Below are 20,162 nucleotides of genomic sequence, written 5' to 3' on the forward strand. Positions count from 1 at the left end.
TGAGCTAGAGGTGCTTCATCCTGTATCTAAAAGATAAGTTCTGTTTTAGATTTAGTTTGTTGTGTCCATCACTATAATGTGTTCTCTTGCAGGATTAGAACATTCAGTGACTCTTTCTCATGAGCAGAAATGTAGGGTAGAGACTTCCATCTTACCAGAAATGATATTCTTCCTATATCATTTCACGGACTGCAACTACATCCAGAGTGAACATTAAAATTTCCTCTTCAGATTTTCTACCGTCCTTACCACATTGAATTTCTAGTTTTGTGAGTCAAAGCATGGAATGTCAGTAGTCACTGGATATCTGTCTTGAAAGTTCATTTTATCCAGGGATCTTCAGTGCTGAGATATATCTTGAATGAAGAAATGTACCCTGTACTTCAATTACACAGCATCTGACTGAGTATGCCGTATTTGGTAATTTTTGATGGATTGTAAAATTAAACTGTCCACGCTATGGTTTCATTTCTTTGAACTTTTTGGAAAAAATAAACAATTGATAATTGCACTTTGAAATGCTGGACGGCATTGCTTATTGTTGTCAGAAAAAATGTAAAAATAATATTTGTCTGAATTGGTTGCAGACATTGTTTTGCAAAATATCGGTCTCTATCAAGGGATTTGTTGATCAGTAATCATAGATCCTTGCATTTCCAAAATTCTCTTCAATATAGCAAACGCAAACCATTTCATAAATTCAGATCCCATAATGTTGACATATGGCATTTTTAATCCAGTTTCTTTTATTGCAATGTTCACTGTAATACTCACTGAGTATATTAGCAATGAAACCAAACAGATCTTTCCCAATATGTAATTCTGAGATATCCATAACGCTCTGTATCTTGGGGAAATATGTGTGGACCTGGAGATCATTCAAATTTATTATTGGTCCTCAGTAAATCATAGTCTGTCTTTGTCTGATTCGTCTGAGCTGGTATCTGATAAAGCATGTTTTCACATGCAACCTCTCCGTTGTTGTTGTTGTCTCAGGTCCTGAGACTTTGATGCAGCTCTCCATGCTAATCCATCCTGTGCAACTTTATTTCCCAGTACTTACTGCAACCTACATCCTAGGTTGAGATAATACTGTGACAGACCTAGAAACAGGGTTTTGATGGATTGGGCAGGCTATGCACCTAGTTCTCGCATGGAGATAATACCCCTGTGGATAGGTGATGGGAATAGGAGTGTCAATGGGGTGATTAGCATCCTTTGGAGATTGTGCGGTCATGGATGACTACTTCAGGAGGGGTGGGAAGGATATGTCTCTTATTTCAGGTTACATGTCAACTATTTCAACACTGTGCCTGACCAGCTTGCCTCATACACAAAATGGCTTATATAAGGCATAACATAAGTGTACACCAATGGCAGGCTCAATAGTGATCTACTTCTTATTCCACGTGTTTTGGAAGACAGTTTGATTATTGTGCTACAGTGCCCTCCTCCTTGACAAGACCTGGCCTATTGGATCATCATAGGTAGGATATCATTACACTAAAATGACTGATCCTGTTGGCTGCCACAAATGGCTCCAGTCAGCTTTTTAAGGATTACTTTAGCCACCATGTTCCCGTAAACACTACTCATAGGGTCAATCCATGCCAAGTGGTCTAGAGGCTCCCACATGACCCTAATGGATTTTGATGAAATTTTATATGAACATTCACACATGTTCTCAGTGAACACTGGTAAAGTTTGTTTCCGAAATTCAATACTTTCGGAGATACAGCCACTTGCTTAAGACCATAGCACAGCTTTCTATAGTGCATCCTTGAATTTTCAGCAACTTTGTGATTAGATATCTCTGTATTTATTTGCATGAAAGAAACAAAACTTGGCCATCTTATACAACTTTTAGAGCTCCTTAAAGTGAAATACTAAGAAAAGGATTTCTGAGCAATTTTCATATAGATAATTTGAAGCAAAGTTGGGCAAAAAAATAGCATGTTTAAAAAATGCAAAATCTAGTTTTTTATAACTCCAAAAGTAATTTTGGGATGTACATGAAACTTTGCATACCATAACTCAGCAACACAAGGTCTTAAAATATAAAATTTCATTCTCCTATTGCTTTCCATTATTTCACAAATCTAGGATGAATTTTGTGATTTTTCAAAAAGTGCTAAATATGGGTATCTTTAGAATAGTTTGGATAAAACAAATTTTGAAAAATTTGACTAAACTTTGGTCATTAGAAAGAGCATATTCTAAACTATATAGAAAAGTAGATTTGGTTTTGCAATGCAAGCATATAAGGCCCTAAAAAGTAACATCAGAGACGTGCACTGGAACTTTCAACACATTTTTTTCTGGCACTCAAATTATACCTGAAATCTTACTTTGCCCTATACATTTTTATTACTGACTGGGATAAGTGAAATAAGTCCTGATGTATAGGACCTAGCTTAAGTCCAAATAGAGAATAAAAATAGAAACAATACGGTTTCTTCATTGCCACCTCTCTCTCTCTCTCTCTCTCTCTCTCTCTCTCTCTCTCTCTCTCTCTCTCTCTCTCTCCCCCTCACGCTGTCCTCCAAGGATAGTAACAACTGATTTATCAATTCTTTATCCAATTTTCTGCTTCAGTTGGTGCAGTAAGAGCATATCCTTCTGCAAACACGATTTTTTGTGCTGTAGCACTCACTTATTGCCTTCCTTATTCTAGTTATTATTTCTTCAACTATATCATTCAGTGTGTCACCATCAGCTGTTCCACTGTTTCCACATGTCATCCTAACAGTGATCCAACCTCTACTTCTGGTATGTGGTATATTCCCCAAAGCCTAAGTCACCTCATCCCCCAAATCCTCACATGTTTCCTCCTACGCACCCTGGAAACTCCTTCAAGCATTCTGTGATGACATACCATCAGTTCAAAATTACTGAGGGCTTCTTCTAACCATGTTACCTCATTCTATGTCTACCATGCATTAAATAACACGTGTATCACCCATTGATATACACATTTGTTGATGTTTTTGGTGAATAGTGCTCACTGTCAACATGGTCATTCAGCAATGCTCCCACTGCAATGACAAGCCATAGTCCACTTAAGACTGGGTTTATCTTCTCTCCTGGTATAGCTCATCTGAAGACAGAGCATGTCTCTCTCGTGCAAAAATCCACTGCTCCTGCACAGCAGGTAATCTTCCTTGTACCAAACTTACAAAGAAAACTCCCTTACATCCTAGGTCTTCCCGCGTAGACCTACTATAGCTGTTTCAGTTAGAACTTCTTGCTCGCTACTCATTACTTGTTTCCCACTTTCTGGCTCAGCCCTCCAATTCTTGGGTTAATCTAAGGACTTGTCATAAGTTTCATATTTCCACATCCAGAATTCTCATAGACAAGTGCATTTTGAAAGTGACTGGTGACAGTTCCATTATCTGATATTGTCCTTGATACTGCATGAAAAGTAGTGTCTTACTATTTGCAGTGTGTGAATTTGATAGATTTCACATTGGCTGTCCTTGTCTTGGGGGTGATCTTTCCCTGTGAGCCACTGCTCCCTCTTGTTCATACAGTGCCAGTCTATTTGCCTTAACCAACCTTTTCATTTCTTCTCTTGCCACCCTCACAAATGCGTTAACCTATTGTCCCCCTCTTCTTGTTTTCCTATGTCAATAATTGAATGCATGTTATGACCATATACCACCTCATATGGCTAAAATCCTGTAGTTTTTGCTTTTTTGATTTGTACGCAAAGATAACTTGAACAGACATCACAATTGATATGTGTGTGCTATATGGTATTATAGCATGCTCCCTATGGCTTCATGCACCCTTAACATGATCCTACTAGCTTGACGATGTGGATAACTTGTCCTCAATTTCTTCCCACATTACAGCTTAAATTCCTTCCATAAATCCAAGATACGGATGACCTCCTTGATTTGTTATTTCTGGTACCTTTAAGTACCCTGTTAATTACTGCTTGTACCAATGTTGCTGCCTGTGCATTTGGCACTGCAACCATTTAGACAGGTTATGAAAAAGATACATAATCATAAAACTTAAATCCCAAAAAATTCAACCTCCTAAATTGCTCATCACTTTTCAATGAGTTTGGGCTTGGCTACCATTGGACCTCTGCCATTGTAGCACCTTCGCACTTCGGTGCTGCATGTCTATCCTCCATTTGGAACATGTCACACTTTTTGTGAATGACGTTGAGGTGCTAGAACTTCAGCATAGAGACTATAGTTTCTTCTTTCATAATCTATCGTTCTCCACTTTGCTATTTGAGGTTTGGCTTTGTTTCCTCTTCCTCCCTGTGCAGTTCTGAAGGCCAGCCCAAGTGTAACATGTGATAGGGTAACACGTAATTACAATCCCCAGGTCTGCAGGTAGGGTTTGGACATACATTGTACAGGCCAGGTCCAGGGAGGGTTGGTAGTTTGAGCTGTAACCCTCCCAAATTGCCATTCAGTCCCTCTGTCAGAAGTTTGGGAGGTGTGATCCATCGCCTAATGAGTGTGAGCTTCCCTCTGAGAAAGGGTCCCTCAGCAGGAACGAACATGCTATGCCTTTCGAGATTCTGTCACAATGAGCCAATTCCACTAGATGTAATGGGAATTAGGCGAAACATTAAGACTCTTCCAGCTTGCACATGGCTTCCTCATACCACATACTGGACATTGCCATTTCTCTGCTACAGTTAATCCATTTATTATTCAGAAAGGTGTTGACAAAATTGCCAGCCCTGTGAAATCATGCTCTCATTTATGTAATTGCACTTTGCTTTTTGAAACCAAGTGTGGTCCTCATGCCCAACAACTGCTTGCAGCTTCACTCCTCCAAAGTTATCATGTTAGTGGTAAGGCCCATCGAATCCTGAATTCATGTGGTGGTATTTACACCAGGCTGCTCAATGGTCAGAATAAAGGACAAATCCAAATGTTTCTTTCTGATCAGTGTGTCATTGCAGTCCATTGGATAATGTACAGGTTGTGACTTCTGAAATTTTCCCGGCGTATTTGTTCTTCTAATAATTTCCGGGTATGCAGCCGGATCCCGTCGACATTCTGCCACGATATTTCGGCCCAGAGACGTCCGGCCATCATCAGGTGAGTACACAACTACTGAAGAGCCCAGGTGCAGTCGCGGTATTTATACCGATTCTCGCGCACGTGTTGACATGCGCGGCATAGCCGAGTTGTACGTGCTGCCCTCGGTGGTGAAAGTAAAAGATCATCTAGTCATTGAGTATCGAATGACGCTGTCTATTCCGCTGTGAATGTATAACTTTAATAACAGGATTCCAAGTTTTATCCAGTTGAAAGCCGTTGTCACGATTTATAAGATTATCGGCAAGACGTATTTCCACTGATTCCTTGATTACGGAATCCCAAAATCCGGAAACCGGAGCTAAAATTTTTGTTCCATTGTATTCCATTGAATGTCCCAATGAAATACAGTGCTCTGCTACTGCCGATTTTGACGGTTGCCGCAGACGGGTGTATCTTTCATGTTCTGTACACCGTTCATGGACGTTCATAACAAGAAGCAGCGCACTGAGGACGCTGATGACTTTAAATCAACTGCGTTTCTTCCATACGCCGGGAATGTGTCGTCGAAAATAGGCCGATTACTGAAGAAGAATAAAATCAAGGTTATCTTCCGTCCACCAGCAAAGAACCGGGCCCTGGTTGGATCCGTTAAAGACGATTTACAACTGAAGAAAGCAGGCGTCTACAAAATTCCCTGTGAATGTGGCTCTGCATATATTGGCCAGACGACAAGAACTGTCCATGAACGGTGTACAGAACATGAAAGATACACCCGTCTGCGGCAACCGTCAAAATCGGCAGTAGCAGAGCACTGTATTTCATTGGGACATTCAATGGAATACAATGGAACAAAAATTTTAGCTCCGGTTTCCGGATTTTGGGATTCCGTAATCAAGGAATCAGTGGAAATACGTCTTGCCGATAATCTTATAAATCGTGACAACGGCTTTCAACTGGATAAAACTTGGAATCCTGTTATTAAAGTTATACATTCACAGCGGAATAGACAGCGTCATTCGATACTCAATGACTAGATGATCTTTTACTTTCACCACCGAGGGCAGCACGTACAACTCGGCTATGCCGCGCATGTCAACACGTGCGCGAGAATCGGTATAAATACCGCGACTGCACCTGGGCTCATCAGCACTCGCTTGGTGACAGCCGTACTGTGCGGTGATCGCGTGCTGGGCTGCAGGAGCGCGTACGGTACTGCACCAAGCCACAGGAACCCGCTTGCGGGATCAGTCGCTTGTTTGTCCGCGCAGATCTGCCGGACACTTACTCGCACTGAGGTTTCCGAGCTCCTGATTTTCTAAAATCAGGAGCGAAGTTACAGGAAGATTGGAGCAGGACAGGTGGCTGATCTATCAGCAGCCTGTGGGCAAAAATTGTCGTGTTCCGCGAGTTGTGGTTTGGCGCGGTTTTGGCGCGCGTCTCCTTGCTGTCGCGGGCCGTTTTTTCGGCTGGCTCGAGTACTCCATCGCTGCCGCAGGTGCTCTACCTGCTCCCCCGAGGTGTAGGGCATTCACACGCCAGGGCCTGGTCACTGGCCAGATACCCGCGCGTGGTAGGCGTTAGGGTCGGTTCGGCACCGGATACGTATAACGGTGCCAACGAAGGTGACGACCGACACTCTGTCAGCTTTTGACTTTGCATCCTTTTCCGGTCCGGGCATGGAAGACAGCGTCAGGCTGGAAGTGAATAGGACGACAGGGACTGGCTTCACCATCAGGCGTACGGACATGCAAGGGCTTGGCTCAATTCTGAGCAACCCTCTAATCCACAACGTCCTCCCTCACTTAGCCCCTTCAGAGGAGAGGAAGATTATGGCTAGGGTGATACGCACCGAGAAGCGCAGGGAGAAGGCCAGACAAGAACAGTCTACAAAAAGAAAGGGTGAACGCAAAATCCTCCCGAAACCACCTGCCGACAAATCCACAAATATCAAACGACGGGCAAAGTCACCGAAGCGCGCCACCAGGGGAAGCAGAGGGACCGAAATGCCCCCTCTGTTCCCCCTGTTTACGCCGCAAGACTCGCCGACAAGTCCCACAGAACACGTAGTAGCAGGCCCCAGCAAAGAGGTAGACCACAGCGAAGGAACAGCAAAGCCAAATCCTGGCCCAAGCAGCCTCACTGCAAACACAGACACACACACCAGCCGTACACACACTACAACAGAACACGTAGACTCGCCCAACGAACCCGAACCACAAGACAAGTCAGAACACAGAACAGAGAGCGAACATACCATGCAGGCCACAGATGCGCCGACCGAGGGCGGGGAATTCCAGCTCGCGCGGAAGACCGCGCGCGTCACGGCGGCCCCGCCCCCGGCCGGTCTAAGCGCGACAAACAACAGATTCTCCCTACTGGGAGATGGAGAAGAAACCCTGAATCACACACAACCACAAATCACACACAGACAACAAGAAAGACACACGAAACTACCCCCCATTGTAGCGACTTTCACAGAGACATACAAACAACTATACGACCTCATCACAGCCGCTGTGGGAGAAGACCACTTCGAGGCCAAGTCAGCAGGAGGCGATAAGATAAAAATCACCACAAAAACACTAGACCACTACACCAAAATCAAAGAGACACTCAAAACCAACAAAACCCCACACTACACATTCCCAACAGGTGCAATAAAGACACTCAAAGTTGTGTTCAGAGGCTTTCCCGCCCGCACAGACCCCGCTGATATCAAAGAGGCCATAACAACGAAAGGCTACGACGTGCGGTCAGTGAGGAAACATGGGTCAAGCGTCCGTAACCCGTTATACCTCGTAACACTCATAGACACGCCCCAACATCGGAAACTATTCCAAGAAACACGCCTCATGTCCCTCACAGTCACGCCCGAAACATTAAAGCAAAGAGCAAGGGCAGTGCAGTGCTTTAACTGCCAGGTCATAGGGCACGTTAACGCTGACTGCGAAATGCCGCCAAAATGCGTCCGCTGTGCGGGGGACCACGCATCCAGGGACTGTACCCGGAAACCGGGGGACCCCCTGATGTGTGCAAACTGCGGAGGCGGCCACACGGCCAGCTACCACGGCTGCCCCGTCCAGAAAAGGGCATGGGACAGAAGACAAGGCAGAATCACCAACGACACCACAGGAAACCAAAACAGGACAAAAACACGCAACACAACAAAAACAACTGAGCCCAGACACCGCAACATCGAGCAAACACTAGAAAAACAAAACACTCCAGACACCAGACCACACGCCAAAACACAAACACTCACAAACAAAGCCCAAACAGACAGACACAAGTCATACGCGCAAGCTGTAACACCAGAACCCAGCCCCACAAAAACAGAACCCAAACAACAGGCTCCCAAAATACATGCAAACATAGACGAAAACTCACCCATGACACATTTCACCACAGCCCTCACAGAAGTCATCAAACTGATAGACAGGCTAATGCAGACGATGACACAGAACTTTGAAAAACTGTCCGCCGACATCAGCTCGGCAGTTAGGCCCTCGCAGCAAGTTGCGAAGTCAGGAATCACAAAACCCCACGATGGCTAGGCCAGCTGTGCAGGGACTCAAATTTTGTACGTTTAACGCTAACGGCCTCGTCCAACAGGCACTGGAATTCAAGCAGTTCCTGACGGACGAAAACATTGACGTATGCCTGGTGTCTGAAACTCATCTCAAGCAAGGAGTTAGAGTAAAGGCACCAAACTACCTCAGCTACAGAAGAGACCGACCGACTGCAGGGGGCGGGGTAGCAGTCTACATTAAAAGGGGGATTCCGCACCACCAAGTATACCTACCTGACATGAAGCAGTTGGAAACAGTAGCAATCGAGGTAGCGACAACCACAGGTCCGGTAACTGTGGTTGCGGCATACCGACCTCCCACCCGCACCTTAGAGGAAGACGACATCGTAAGACTAGGGCAAATCAGAGGCAAGCTCGTAGTTGGGGGCGACCTTAACGCAAAACACACAGACTGGCACTCCAGGTGTGCAAACAGAGCAGGCCGACAACTGAAAAGCATCGCGCGCATCCACCAACTTCATGTGTGGGGCCCTGAGGAGCCCACACATTTCCCCCTGAACGGCAACAGGGCGGACGTCCTCGACATAGCTGTTACGAAAGGTCTCGCACGTTTCGTGGCTGCGAGTTCACTGAACAAAATGTCATCAGACCACAACCCTGTAATCTTTGAAATCGACGTGGGCGGGTGGCTGCCGCCCACCCAGCGACTACTCACACACAAAAGTACCAATTGGGAACAATTCAAGGAAAGAGTAACAGCAGACTTCACAAACACCCCGCTCCCATTAGACAACATCGAACAAACGCTGAGAAAGTTCACCGACGCGATCCTGCAAGCAGCAAAGGGCGCCACACCCAACCCCCCTCCCAGTCCACCTCCCACCCAGCGATTGCCACCCCAGCTGCTTGCCCAGATTAGGCACAAGAACAGGACCGCGAAGGAATGGAAACTGACGCGAAATCCGATAACCAGGAGGCTGCTCAACCGCCTACAAAGAGAGCTCAAGGTGTCGCTCACTGAGCACAGAAACCAGCAATGGTCGAACCGCCTCACGGCTCTCAAAGTGCAGGACAACAGCCTCTGGCAAGCCACCAAGCAGTTCACTAAAAGACGCGCTAGGATGCCGCCTCTGCATGGCGAGAGAGGACTAGTGTTCAGCGCCCAAGACAAAGCCAACGCACTCGCCGACGTCTTCGAAAAACAATTCACCCCAGCAGAGGCGCAAGACCGAGAACATGAGAGAACAGTCAGAGAACAGCTAACTGCATTTCTCGCAGCAGAAGATGACGTAGCTGACGATATACCTACCTTCTCAACCGAGGAGGTAGCAAAAGCCATCAGATCTCTACCCACAAAGAAAGCCCCAGGTCATGACCTCCTCACCAATGAACTGCTAAAACACCTGCCCCAGCTAGCGATAGAAAAACTGACAGATATTCAACGTGATCACGCGAACACAAAAATTCCCGAAGCAGTGGAAACACGCGGAAGTGGTCGCGATCGCTAAGCCTGGAAAAGACCCACTCTTTCCCCAGCACCACCGTCCCATAAGTTTACTCCCCACTCTGAGTAAACTGTACGAGCGCCTCTTATTGGTACACATTGATCAATACATACGTAGAGAAGAAATGCTCCCCCAATTCCAGTTCGGATTTCGCAACAAACACTCAGCACCCCAACAACTAATGAGAGTAGTCGAAGCCGCCACAGACGCCTTCAACCGGAAAGGTTACTGTGGCCTAGTGCTACTCGATGTAGCCAAGGCATTTGACAGTGTGTGGCACACTGGACTACTCTACAAACTCTATACATTAGGGTTCCCTGGCCAAGTCGTTAAGCTACTGCGCAGCTACCTAGCTGATCGTAAATTCTGTGTCAAAGTAGACACTGCCAAGTCAAGAACACGAGCCATACGGGCTGGCGTCCCACAGGGCTCGGTGCTAGGCCCCGTGTTGTACAACCTATACACAGCCGACACACCGACTGCCCCACAGACCCACACAGCCCAGTATGCAGATGACACGGCCTTTTTTGCCACAAGCACCAACAGGACACTTGTAACACGAAGACTACAAAACCTCCTCAACAACACAGAAACATGGGCAAAAAAATGGAGAATAACAATTAACAGTGACAAAACACAAGCAATCATGCTCACACAAAGAAAAGGCAAACGATCCATTACACACCGTCGCAGACAGAACACAACACTCAGGCTCCACAGGCGTGAAATCCCGTGGAATAAAACGGCGAAGTACCTCGGGGTCACTTTAGACCAGCGCCTTACCTGGAGAACGCATATAAGCGATCTCCGGAATAAGGCAAGCGCCAGGTTAAACGAGCTATACCCACTGCTAAACAGCGGCAGCAGCCTCGCAGCGACAACTGGAGTCAGGCTCTACTGCTGTTTAGTAAGACCGATACTCGAGTACGCCTGCCCGGTGTGGGGATATGCAGCTAAGTCGCACATAGCGCGGCTGCAGAGAACACAAAATAGGGCACTGCGACGGGCATTACACGTCCCCTCTCGATTCCCCACGGCAGACACACACGAAGCCGCAGGGATGAAACTGCTAACACAGAGATTCCGAGAACTCGCGACCGCGTTCTACCGAACCGCGCGCAACTCAGAAAACCCCCTCATTAATACACTAGGGAACTACCCCAACAACTCAACAAAATACAGGAGACCAAAAGCAATCCTGGGCTAAACACAAAACATCTAATCACCAAAGCATAAAAAGTTAGGCCAGAACCAAAAGTTAGGGGCATGCCCTGCATGCCATGAATCACCACACAGCCAGCTAGAAGGAAATGTCAGAAGACAATACCCTTCAATGCAGACATTCTCAAGTAGGGGAGAATATTATATATGCAACGACGACGGGCTCTTCAGTAGTTGTGTACTCACCTGATGATGGCCGGACGTCTCTGGGCCGAAATATCGTGGCAGAATGTCGACGGGATCCGGCTGCATACCCGGAAATTATTAGAAGAATGTACAGGTTGATGGAATGTTAGTTTACACATACTCACTTCTGATAGAACACGTTATGAAGTCAGAGGCATTACTCTCTCTGACAAAGTCCAACCACACATTTGAAGCCAGATGAGCTGTTACCACTGCTACTGTAACAACCACACTCGTGTCACAACACAGCCAAAATTACTTGTGGTAGGGATGCTAGTGAGCGATTACCTGCCTTCTCCCCCTTCTGCATAAATTGCAGTGGCGACCATGCAGCCTCATTCCGAAACGGGTCATCCAGCAGATCTGAGTGAAGGCTTGCAAGTTGTTGGCTAGTTGAAAGCCCTGCATTTTATAACTAGTTATACACACATTTATAATTACATAATATTTTGGTGATAATGTAATACGTTGCTAATAATCTATATCTATTTTAAATGTTCTTTAACAGTAAAACAACCTTTACTTACTAAGAAGGTTTTAAGCTTTTGTCTGAAAGTGAGGGCTCATTCATTTCTTTAATTTACTGTAGTAATTTGTTATACAGTTTCATATCGTTATAAAATATACTTTGTGTCTTTGCCTTGTTCTATCTAGATGGTGGTGGTGACAAGCTCTTGTTTCATAGTCATGTATTAGGCTGTTTGTGATGTATATGTTAAGATTTTTCTTAATGAACATTGTTCTGAAAGATATAGTCACAAGAAACTGTTAGAATGCCTTGCTTTCTACATAATTCTAGACAGTGACCCCTGTTGTTGCTGTTTATTATCCTTATGGCTCCTTTTTGTACTCTGAACACAGTTTGTATGTTACTGGCACTTGTTCCCCAAAACATGATCTCATAGCTGAGGACTGAGTGTAGATATTTGTGACTTCTTATTTTAAGACAGGTATTGCATACTGGTGCAAAGATTCTATGAGCATAGCATGCTGTGGATAATTTCTTTGCCAAAATGTTGACATGGCTTGTACATTTCAATTGGCTGTCTACATTCATCCCTAAGAATTTGGTACTTCTTACACATTCTAATTCATTATTAATAATCTTTATTCTAGTGGCATTGTGTTTTTTGTTCAATTGGAAGTTAACATAGTTAGTTTTCTTTACATTTAGGGTTACTTTATTTTTTAATGATGAGTTGTGGACATCATTGAGAGCCTCGTTTGCTCTTCCTGACAGTTGATTTTCACCTCTTATTAATATGTTTCTGTCATCAGCAAAAACTATTTTTTCTCCATGTCTGATACTTTTTGGGAAGTCGTTAATGTATATAAGATAAAATAATGGGCCTAATACACTTGCCTGTGTGCCTAGTATTTCTATTATCTTGGAAATGATACAGTATAGAAATCGGCCTGCAGTTCTCTAAATTCTCAATATCTTCATTTTTAAGGATAGGTATAACTTCTGCTTGTTTTAGGTACTCCGGAAAGTATCCACATTCGAAAGATTAATTATGTCTGTTAATTGGCCCTTTATGGAGTCTATGCAGACTGGTATTTCATAAAGTCCTACTGAAGTTTTATTTTTTAGTTGTACTACTAGTGCCACTTCGCTTTCTGTAGTTGGCAAGAGCACCATTGTTTGTTGGCTGGTTCTGAGTAAGTAAACCATACGTATATGGAAATTTCTGCTCTAATTTTTTTTGCAATACCACTGAAATGAGTTCACAAAATCAGCTAATTTCTTAGGGTTGCTTCCTGGTACATCTTTGTTTTTAATTTGTGAATTAAGGTCCTTTGTAGAGGAGTTAAATGTTTCCTGTTTGATGATGTTCCAGGTTGCTTTGCTCTTATTTTCAGCTTCAAGTAATATTTTGTTATTTGAAAGTTTTTTGCAGCTAGCATGACCTTTCTGTATATTTTCCTGTACTTTTTGTAGAATTGCAGAACTTCTGAGTTAGATTGATTATTTTTTATTGAGTTGAGAGTTTCGGAGGATTTTTGATATGTGTAGTTACCCATTGATTTCTCTTCGTAGTTTTAATTTGATAGTTTTGGGAAACATTGCTTCAAATCTGAGTATAAAAATAGACATGAACTTGATAAATTTCTGATTTGCATTGGTTTCTGCATAGACTTCCTTCCAATCTTCATATTCTAGCTGGGATTTACTCATACAGGGCTGATTTGGAAAACACTCTTTGGTATGTACACACTTCAGGAAGAGTTTCTACATGAATATTACTTTTTAGGATCTGGCAGAGGTGGTCTGATAGGCCCAGGTTTTGGACAATAGAAAATTTTTTACTATAAATATCTGTAGCTACATGATCTATTGATGAGGAAGATTTTGTTATTCTAGCTGGACAATTAACAAGGGAGGATATTCCAAATAGCTTATAATATTCACATATGTTGCTAGCCTTATCAGGCTTCATCATTTTAATGTTAGTCACCACAGATAATTACATTTGCTTTTGGTCCAGAAACTGGCCTCCATCACTAGATTCCACATTGCTCTCCTTTGATTCCCATGGTGCCAGCAGCACAGCTCAAGGACGCTATTATTCAGATGTGCCACTGGTCTTCATAACACATTTCATTAGAATACTGCTGTCATCTGCAAACATTTGTACTAAACACCATTCAAACTAGCTGGCAGATGATTATCAGAGGACAGACACAAGACAGAAGGCCTTTTTTCCCCCAAACCATATTCCATTGCTTATTACTAAAAGAAAAACTTTATGGCCTGCAGTACCAGTTTCATATTGCTTATCTGACAGTGTCCTGGGTCAACAGAAATAGTCCTTTTTAAAATGCAGTCAGTATTTACAAAACAACTGAAAATGAAACTGTTGTCAGAATGTAGTCAGTAAGAGGTATGATCTTGAATCAGCGGTTAAACATAGGAAGAAAAGTATTAAGAAATGGCGTGCATGTCTGCAGCCAGTACAGATAGATGCACAAAAACGCACACTATATTCATCCAGTGAACCATAATGAGAGCGCTTAGCTGCTTCCAACAAACATTGATTATAAATTCAAACCTTTCCAAAATTCTTAATAGCAGACCATTAAAATGTCATTTGAAAAGTAACAGAAGTTCAAAGAAACTGCAGTGTGTACAAAAGCTCCAAATAATAGGAAGTTTAGTCATACGAACCAATAATAGCAATTGGAAACCCAATAGCAAACGTTTTCCCTTAGTTTGTTTGTGGCCTTCCACAACATTTTAAAGGTTTGCTTGAGCTACAATAAATCTAGATTTATGAAAAATATATTACCAATGTGAGGTTACCACACTTCACTTGCCTTTGAATTCTGTTGCATGATTTTGAAATTAAGACTTAAAGCTGCAAATTGTTTACATTCCTGCTTTGTGTCCTTTAGCCTTTTCACTATCCAAGGTTTTCATTGCATACTGTTGAAGCTTTAAGAACATAGAAATAATCGTAATGTGATATGACTCGTTCCTGTCATGCTTTTAAATATGTTATATTAAGTACATGACATTGTAGTTTGTATACATACATACTTAGTAGAAAAATATGTTCTGATCTTCATGGGCAGCTACACAAGAATGTATTGTTACTCCTGTGCTTTTTAATCTCTCTCTGTGAGAGCTTATATCACAAAGTTGTAAGCTTTTCATGATAATTTTCCTGAAAATATATATTTGTGCACACTACTGTAATTCAGTTGCAAATTGTTTACTTTGAAGTGAACAGCTGTGCATATAGAAATATTAGACACACTCTTAATATGATCAAAAATACTGAGTGCCTGTTACTGTTAGCAACCCACCTCTTGTCCTAAGCAGACTAATAAAAAGGTTGATGTATGTTGACATTACAAAGCACTTAATTGTATGTGTTGCCTGGCGGTCTAATGTGATTATGTATACGCTAACGGGTAGCCACTTGTTTAAGATTGATACACCCACAGATTGCCACCTCTTCATAATATTGGACTTCATAAATAAAATACAGCAATACATTTGTTCCTTGACATAAAGTAATTATATTGGACTTCACTAGCTATAGCAAGTGTGCTGCTTATGACATTGCAGTTTTGTGTGTTTACACAAGTTAGGGTTGGTACACTGCATTTTTCGTTATGGCATATATACGTCAAGAATATGTGCACCTTTTTTATTCAGTTTTCTTCAGTTTTGTTTTTTACACAATACTGGTACTGTGAGGATGATAAATGACTGAAATCAGTTGTAATAGAGTAACCTCTCACTACTCTCACCTGTCTGAGGAAAGAATTTAGTTCAAGAAGCCATAGTTTCCTCAGTTAAACATTTCTGTTGACATCTTCGCTGTTTTGATATGACTTGGTCACACTCAATTGCAGTCGTATGATATATATTTAAAAGTTATGTGTAAAATACAATAGATTCCATGTAAGTTTACGTTATGATAACTTGAATTTGTAGTACAAATTTGCATTTGTCAAAGTAGTTAATGAAATCATTATTCACATTTGTAACTATTAGTCATTTAAATTTGGTCCATTTGAAAGGAAGCATAAGCATTTTGTATTGCCATTACTGATGCTCCTACATTGTCATTTCTTGCAAGCATTGTAAAATGTCTGGTACAAATATTTGCAACAATTGGAGCTTCGTGAAGTTCAATTAAATGACACAATGTCATATTTCGTTTTTCCAACATAGACATTACAGTATTTGGAGATTTATGAACTACAGGAAATTGTAAAGCACTGATGCAGACAATGTATTCTACCCTTAATGTAACATCCAGTATTTAGGTTGCATGTTCCGTAATATGAAATATTTAAAATGATATTCCTCAGTTATTAGAAACTCTTACCCAGCTAGATACTTAGTTTGCATTTAGGATTTGCACAGGGTCATCTATTATCGATAGACCTGTATGTTGTCTTTGTATCTTTGGCAGAAGTTAAAACAGCTGACAAGAACTTGACTCTGTATGTTGTTACTAGTAGATTTGTTATGATTTGCACATGATACAATGTTGTTCTGAAGTGAAAGGACAGAATCTTCGTAAGTTCAGTTTCCCACAGATCTTCGGCTACTTCGTGCCCTTCAGTAGGTATTCCATAAGTGTTATGCATATATGGCTTCATATGTAGACTGATGTGTGCCACATCATGTTTGACATAGCATACACTAATCATGTAGTTTTAACTAATGGCTGATAATGAAAATTGAAATTTGGATTGTCATTAATACATTTTTTACTTTCCTAGACGGTAAGTTACATTGTTCTGTGGTCGTATGTCTTGTCATAGGCACTTGACAGCAGTGTGGTAGTCCAAACTAGCCAGTAATATGATAAATGTACAGGTAAAAGTTTACTTTTGTGGATTATTTGAAGACTGTATCCTCACACACAACAAATGTTACTCAAAGTTGGTAAACTATAGATAAAAAATTGTTAATTAAGATTGTGTACACTGTGTTAAAGCATCTAAATGTCATTATTTAAACTTTATTTATGGAAATGTGAGAGGAACTCCTAAAAATGTTGTTTACTGTGTTCTATAACCTAGTTATGTACAAAAATTATAAATTTTGTCTTGGTTGAAATCAGTCATTATCCAAACATGCATGAGCTACAATCATGACAAAACGTTTTGTTTAAAAATATTTCAATTGGTGGTGACTCATTAGCTGTAAAGTCCCCCAGCTTTGTGCTAAACTTGCAATGTGTTACTGCTGTATGATGCTTTTCTATTGATACACATTGAATATGTAATTTAGAAAGATTGTAACATTTCTATTGAATGATTTCAATTTGGTTATGATGAATATCATCTTTTGTATTACCACATATGACATACGGTATAGCTATTTCAACTATTACTAAAATAAGGAAAATCTTTTGTGTGAAGTAGTTTCTATTTTTAGTTAAGGAGTAACCTGCTTGTGGCAGGGAAACACAAACCTTTCAAAGTTAATTGGATGAAACATGTAACAAATCTCTGTAAAGAGTCTGCATGTTGTAAACATTAATGCTAGTGGATAGCAGCACTGTTACTCTAGATGTTAATCTCTCCTTTTTTATGCACTGGTGGGAAAAGATGTTTCTCAACAATCCATGTCAGAAAAATCTAAGTAATAGGTGGAGTCCAACCCTTAATGCAAGAATCTTTCTTCTGTGTGTCAAATAACCTTAGACAATCTTTCAAAAGATAATCACTCGTCCGTCTGCTCTGACAATGCTTCTGCTTACTTGCATACATCTCTCTCTCTCTCTCTCTCTCTCTCTCTCTCTCTCTCTCTCTCTCTCTCTCTCTCTCTCTCTCTCTCTCTCTCTCTCTCTCTCTCCTATCAGCCTCTCTTGGCCAACTCTTGATTTTTTCGACCCCAACGGTATTAGGTTGCGAGGCCTGAGGGTGTCATTCATTTTCTTTCTCTAATCTTACATTCCATGGGGAGGAGGGCCTCCATAGATGCAGTGAAGCCAGTCCTCATAGGGGTATGAACCTGTAAGAAAAATGTGGTCCTCCTAACTGTGGGTTATGTGACGGCTGGTAATTCTTCCTTTGAATAATCTTAGTGCTCACAAGCTTCAGAATAAGCCCTGTGTATGAAGGCTGACAAAGAGCTGGTGAGAACAGAATAGACAATAATGGGTGTATCGACAGGAATGTTCATACCATCATTCACCCACAACCACACTAACTTGGGAACAATGTGATCTGCAGTTTGGGACATGGCTCTGCATGGAAAATGAAGTAGGTGACCACATAAAATGGAAAGATCGCGGGAGGCGCACATTGGCACGGTGTGTCAACGATGGTATTTTCCGCAAATAGTCCCATCCACCAGAGGACACGCGAGAATTCAGCTGCGTCCTCTGCCAGCGGAACAGCAGCAGCAACAGCAGCAGCAGCAGCAACAACTCAGGCAGCACAGGCAGTGCCCAGTCAGTTCACATCGGGCATGCCTATGAGACAGTTCCCGGTCTACACTAAAGTGCAACGTAAACGTGAACTGTGTTACTACAAGAAGCACAGCACTTCACCACTGCACTGAGGCAAGTGACAAAGCACAAGAGGAGGCTGGTGTTCGAAAATACATGTGGTGATATGCACCGGTTGGATATTCCTGAGGGACAGAATGAAAGTAATGTTACTGGTGCCTAATGTGAAGAGAAGACTGAAGTGAAAATGTAATTCATCCCAAAACACACTTCATTACACAGCCTCTAAGATGATACAAGATTCCAGAGCTGACAGTCATCCCATATTTCATGGACATCTGCACTAATTGTTATTTGTATTTTGGTGACCACACTAGAGGAAAAATGACTGTTACTGAAGATGCTTCTGGACCTTCAACAGGAAGACATGATGTTCAGTCAGCTTGACAAGAGACCTGCAGCACCTTCACCTGAAATCTTCCATTTGGGAGAGGGATGTGAACTACCTGTACACCAACATTGTTCCACAAAAATGTTAAAATTGTGACAAAGCAGCTCTACCTGCTCACCAGCCAGCATGTTTCCTCCTGTCGTGCATTTCCTTAACCTTTGCTGAAATGTTTACCATAAGATCCAAAAAACCAAGGAACGAACAGTAAACAATGACTGCCTGTGTCTGTATGATGCGGATTCTCTGATGTGGAAGTGTATCAGTCGCTTGTAACATATCGTCATCTCAAAGAATATTCAGCTGAATGCACTCCTGAATACCAGTGGACCACTAACTTGGTCTGGTGTGGAAATGGGCAGCTTATAATAAATACAGAGCAAGATGCCAGTCTTAGTGGAAGGCCCATCCTGATGTTTCACGGGCCAATCAGTGAGATGTGGTGGAACTGAGTGTTCTAGAAAAAGTTCAAAGAATAGTGGTAGCTCTATTGGTTGCTGTTCCTAAGTTGGCCTGACTTTGGATTTACATCAGAAAATTTCTTGAGACAGATAGGATAACCAGAAGAGTGCAATGTGTTGCATGGCCTAAGAAACAACCAGCTGTTCTCAAAGATCTGTGTGGACTTCGCACTGAACTGCATCAACAAATAAGATGAGCCAGAATTCGTGATAAGAGGTAAAAGGGTACAAAGTAACGTGTTGGTTTTGTGAGGAGTAAATTGCATCCTACTCACTGCTGTTTACCTGTCTTCAGGGTAATATCAGCCACAGTTACCACTGGTGTGATGTATGTGCTATGAAATCTGTTGTGACCAAGAGCAAGAAAAAAACATTTTACTAGCACAGTCAGCGTCACTGGGAAAAAATGAATCGGGGTTTAGTTTTGCTTGAGATATTCCTAACAAGCTATTTATGTATGTTCCTTTCCTGCACCTTTGCTGTTTTTCTCATAAATTACATTTAACTATAGAATATTGTCTACATTAATATTTGTTACTTGAGAATTACCTGCCTCTGCTCTGCACAGATAGTGCAGCACAGAAGCTGTGGAAGCCCCATCTGACACAGGTGATGAAATGTTAACACTACTGTCTGCAGTGTACGTGTCAAGTAACATAACTTTTGTTGTATGTAATAAGCTCATTTAAATGAATGTATCAGGTAAATGAAGTTAATTGGCATCTATAACAAACAGTAACAGAAACTTAAAAATATTTTACAGATGTGACGAATTACTTTGATCATCAAATTAAATGTGCTGAAAGAAATCACAATGTCACTATATTTGCCATTCATTTAAATAGTAAAAAAATGCTGTACCAGTTTTCTC

Source organism: Schistocerca gregaria, chromosome 1 (genome assembly GCF_023897955.1).
Source record: "Schistocerca gregaria isolate iqSchGreg1 chromosome 1, iqSchGreg1.2, whole genome shotgun sequence".
In the NCBI taxonomy this organism is placed as follows: Eukaryota; Metazoa; Arthropoda; class Insecta; order Orthoptera; family Acrididae; genus Schistocerca; species Schistocerca gregaria.